The 5,526-nt window shown below is 34.1% G+C and overlaps 1 non-coding gene across 1 annotated transcript; it reads left to right on the top strand.

The window, feature by feature from the left end:
- The first annotated feature begins 254 nt into the window (after window positions 1-254).
- LOC127742738 (small nucleolar RNA R71) lies at window positions 255-358 on the top strand. Its single transcript, XR_008004123.1, has one exon. It is a non-coding gene; the product is annotated as a small nucleolar RNA R71 (small nucleolar RNA).
- Window positions 359-5,526: the final 5,168 nt, after the last annotated feature.

Raw genomic sequence — 5,526 nt, 5'->3', positions numbered from 1 at the left:
TGACTTGCTGGGTCAATATTTTGTTCTGAGCCAATATGGCATTCAGAACTCCTTTCTTCTGAGTCGTCCCATTTTTCACAAGATTTCTTTTAGAGGTGTACATGAACTGGTTATTTGCAACCATCTCAATGAGTTCCTGGGCTTCTGCAAGTGTTTTCAGATGAAGGGATCCACCGGTGGAATGGTCCAATGACATCTTGGATATTTCAGAGAGACCATCATAGCATATACATATGATGCTCCATTCTAGAAACATGTCAGAAGGACACCTTTTGGTTAATTATTTGTATCTTTCCCAAGCTTCATAGAGGGATTCACCTTCCTTCTGTCTGAAGGTTTGGACGTCCACTCTGAGCTTGCTCATATTTTGAGGTGGAAAGAATTTGGTCAAGAAAGCATTGACTAGCTTGTCCCAAGAGTTCAGGCTTTCTCTAGGTTGTGAGTCCAACCATGTTCTAGCTCTGTCTCTCACAACAAAGGGGAAAAGAATAAGTCTGTAGACCTCGAGTTCAACCCCATTGGTCTTAACAGTATCACAGATCTGCAAGAATTCCACTAAGAACTGATGAGGATCTTCCGATGGAAGTCCATGAAACTTGCAATTCTGCTGCATTAGAGAAACTAATTGAAGTTTAAGCTCAAAGTTGTTTGCTCCAATGGTAGGAATTGAGATGCTTCTTCCATAGAAATTGAAAGTTGGTGCAGCATAGTCACCAAGCATCTTCCTTGCATCTTTGGCATTGTTGTTGGGTTCGGCTGCCATGTCTGCTTCTTTTTCGAAATTTTCTATAAGGTTCTCTCCAGAGTGTTGTGTTTTAGCTTTTCTTAGCTTCTTCTTCATAGTCCTTTCAGGTTCAGGATCAGCTTTAACAAGAATGTTTTTATCCATGTTTCTTCTCATATGAAAAAGAAGAGAACAAAAAGAGTAGTCGAATCCTCTATGTCACAGTATATGGATTCCTTGACGTGTAAGAAGAAAAGAAGAATAGAGGAATGATGTAGAGAGAGAATAAAAAGAATTCAAACACAGATGGAGAAAGAGGGTTTGAATTATAAGTAGAAGATAAGTGTTAGCAAATAATAGAAAGAGATGAGAGAGAGAGAGAGAGAGAGTATTCGAAAATTGAAATTAAAACAATTAGTTAATTAAAAAGATTTTTGAAAAAGTGGTTAGTGATTTTTGAAAATTGGAAGTGGAAAAGTGGTTAGGTGTTTTTGAAAAAGATAAGAAATAGTAATTAGTTGCAAAAGATTTGAAAATAATTTTGAAAAGATAAGAAGTTAGAAAAAAGATTTTGAAATCAAAATAAAAAGATATGATTGAAAAAGATTTGATTTTAAAAAAGCTATGATTGAAAATGATTTGATTTTTTAAAAAGATATGATTGAAAAGATATGATTGAAAAAGATTTGATTTTTAAAAATTGATGACTTGACTAACAAGAAATTAAAAGATATGATTTTAAAATTTAAAGATTGATCATTTCTTAACAAGAAAGTAACAAACTTGCAATTTTTTGAATCAAAACATTAATTGTTAGTAAGAATTTTTGAAAATATGAGATAAGATTAAGAAAAAGATTTTTGAAAAATTAGTTTGAAAATTTTCAAAAACATTAAAAGAAAAATGAAAAATGAAAGTTTAAAATATGTTTGATGCAAAATGTTATGAATTAAAACATGAAAAATTAAAAAAAATCAAATTGGAAACAAAATTACCTCCCTTGTGTCATCCTGGCGTTAAACACCCAGAATGATATCCATTCTGGCATTTAACGCCCATGTGGCTGCCTCTTTGGGCGTTTAACGCCCAGCTAGATATCCTGGCTGGCGTTAAACGCCAGAAATCCTTCTTTACTGGGCGTTTTTCCAAACGCCTAGAATGCTTCCATTTCTGGTGTTAAACTTCCAGAATGCTGTCCATTCTGGCGTTTAACGCCCAGAATGATAGCTTTACTGGCGTTAACGCCCAGAATGATAGCCATTTTAGCGTTTAACGCCCAAAGTGTCTCTTTACTGGTGTTTTATTGCCAGTGAGCTCTTTTTCTCAGTGATTCTTCTGCTTTATGTTCTGAATCTTCATTTCTCTGTAATATTTACTTGAAAAGATATATATATTTTCTTGAATTTTTAATGAGGAGAGAGAAAAACAACAAAATGAAATAAAACATAAAAATGCAAGATCAAAATAAGTAATGCATGCAAGGACACTTTGAATGTCAAGATGAACACCAAGAACACTTCGAAGATCATGATTAACATCAAGGACATATTTTTGAAAATTTTTAAGAAAAGAAAGACATGCAAGACACCAAACTTAGAAATTTTGAATGTTCAAACACTATGATTTTGAAAATGCATATGAAAAACAACTTAAAACACAAAACAAGAGAATCATGAGATTGAGCAAAGGAAATCATCAAGAACAACTTGAAGATCACAAAAGAACACAATGCATATTTTTTTTTTTTGGTTTTTATGATTTTATTAAATTTTTTTGTATTTTTCAAAAATAAAATAAAAAGCTTAAACATAAAATAAAATTACCCAATCTAAGCAACAAGATGAACCGTCAGTTGTCCAAACTCGAACAATCCCCGACAACGGCACCAAAAACTTGGTGCACGAAATTGTGATAACACTTTTCACAACTCCGCACAACTAACCAGCAAGTGCACTGGGTCGTCCAAGTAATACCTTACGTGAGTAAGGGTTGATCCCACGGAGATTGTTGGCTTGAAGCAAGCTATGGTCATCTTGTAAATCTCAGTCAGGCGGATTCAAATGGTTATGAGATGTTGATAATTAAAAGATAAATAAAACATAAAATAAGATAGACATACTTATGTAATTCATTGGTGGGAGCTTCAGATAAGTGTTTGGAGATGTTTTGTTACTTCTGAACCTCTGCTTTCCTATTGTCTTTGTCCAATCATGCGCACTCCCTTCCATGGCAAGCTGTAAGTTGGTGGATCACCGTTGTCAATGGCTACCATCCGTCCTCTCAGTGAAAATAGTCCGGCTACGATTCTCACTACAGGGCTAATCATCTGTCGGTTCTCACTTGTGTCGGAATAAGATCCATTGATCCTTTTGCGTACTGTCACTGCGCCCAACAGTCGCAAGTTTGAAGCCCGTCACAGTCATCCCCTCCCAGATCCGACTCGGAATACCACAGACAAGGTTTAGACTCTCCGGATCTCAAGAATAATAACAACTCAATTAAACATCAAAAAAACATAAAACATCAAATTGTATTAAAGGAAATTGAAATTAACAAGAGGCTTCATAAACTAAAAGTGGCAAAAATGAGAAATTAACAAGAGAAACTAAGAGAATTAAGATAATAGAGCATGGAAATATAAATGAAACTACACTAAAACAAGAATTAAACAGTGAAATTAAAGAGAAATTAAACTTAGAACCCTAAATTCTAGAGAGAAAAGGGAGCTTCTTGATAAACCCATATTTTATGATATAATTTGTGCTGAATTTAAGTGTTTTATTCAATCCTTCACCCACTTATGCATGTGAAATTGCATGGTTTTACTTTCCCTTCCTTATTATGTGATGTATGTGAAAAACATGTTTCCTATGCTTTAAAAATATTAACTTTAATTACCTTTTATTGCCATTCGATGCTGTGACTTGTGTGTTAAGTATTTTCAGATCTTTTAAGGCAGGAATGATTTAAAGAATGGAAAGGAGACATACAAAAATGGAAGAAAAGAGAAAAATAGAGTTTTTGAAGAGACTGGCAGCGACACGATCGCATGGATGACGCGGCCGCGTGCCAGCGCGAAATGGCAGTGACCCAACCGCGTAATTGACGCGAGCGCGCGCCATAAGCGAAACGCATATGATGCGGACGCATGACTGATTTACATAAGTATTTCGATCCTATTTTATTTTCTGTTTATTATTTATTTTCGAACTTATCATAAACCATTTAATCTGCCTAACTGAGATTTACAAGGTAACCATAGCTTGCTTCATACCAACAATCTATGTGGGATCGACCTTACTCACGTAAGGTATTACTTGGACGACCCAGTGCACTTGCTGGTTAGTTGTGCGAAGTTGTGAACCATGGCATTGACACCAAGTTTTTGGCGCCATTGCCAGGGAAAGAAAAAGCAATGAATTTTACAAAATGCAATAACATATGAATCACAATTTCGTCCACCAAGTTTTTGGCGCCGTTGCCGGGGATTGTTCGAGTATGGACAACTGACGGTTCATCTTGTTGCTCATTTTAGGTAGTTTTCTTTTCAAAATCTTTTTCAAAAATCATATCTTTTCCAATTTGAGTTGACTTAGTAAAAAATTTTCAAAATTAGTTGTTTCTTACAAGTCAAGTCAAATTTTCAAAAAAATTAAAAATCTTATCTTTTCAAAATCTTTTTCAAAAATCATATCTTTTCCAATTTTTCCTCTTTTTCGAAAAATTCAAAAAATTCTTTTTCAATTTGTTTTCAAAATCTTTTTCTTATCTTTATATCATATTTTCGAAATTATGCTAACAATTAATGTGATTGATTCAAAAATTTGAAGTTTGTTACTTTCTTGTTAAGAAAGGTTCAATCTTTAAATTCTAGAACCATATCTTTTAGTTTCTTGGTAGTCAAGTAATCAATTTTAATTTTAAAAATCAAATCTTTTTCAAAACAAATTTCAATCATATCTTTTCAATCATAGTCTTTTTCAAAAATTCTCTTTAATTGTTTTAAATTTTAATTTTAATCATATCTTATCTTTAATTTTCGAAATTACTAACCCCTTTTTCAAAATTATTTTCGAAATTCTCCCACTCTTTTCTTCTTCTATTTAATTATTTAATTACTAACACTTCTCTTCACCCCTCTTCATCTAAAAATCCGAACCCATTATTCTTCACTCTTCCCCCCTTTCTTCTTCTACTAACATAAAGGAATCTCTATACTGTGACATAGAGGATTCCTTTTCTTTTCTTGTTTTCTTCTCTTTCATATGAGCAGGAACAAGGAAAAAGGCACTCTTGTTGAAATTGATCCTGAACCTGAAAGGACTCTGAAGAGGAAACTAAGAGAAGCTAAATTACAACAATCTAAAGGTAACCTTTTAGAAATATTAGAACAAGAGAAGGAGATGGCAGCCGAACCCAACAACAATAATACAAGGAGAATGCTTGGTGACTTAACAAAACCAACATCCAAATTTGATGGAAGAAGCATCTCCATTCCTGCCATTGGAGCCAATAATTTTGAGCTGAAACCTTAGCTAGTTGCCTTAATGCAACAAAACTGCAAGTTCTATGGACTTCTATCTGAAGATCCTTATCAGTTTTTAACTGAGTTCTTGCAGATCTGTGAGACTGTTAAGATGAATGGAGTAGATCCTGAAGTCTAGAGGCTCATGCTTTTCCCTTTTGCTGTAAGAGACAGAGCTAGAATATGGTTGGATTCACAACCTAAGGATAGCCTGGACTCTTGGGAGAAGCTGGTCACGGCCTTCTTGGATAAATTCTTTCCTCCTCAAAAGCTGAGC

Source organism: Arachis duranensis, chromosome 1 (genome assembly GCF_000817695.3).
Source record: "Arachis duranensis cultivar V14167 chromosome 1, aradu.V14167.gnm2.J7QH, whole genome shotgun sequence".
Classification (NCBI taxonomy): Eukaryota; Viridiplantae; Streptophyta; class Magnoliopsida; order Fabales; family Fabaceae; genus Arachis; species Arachis duranensis.
This window is presented reverse-complemented; position numbering and strand designations above follow the sequence as displayed.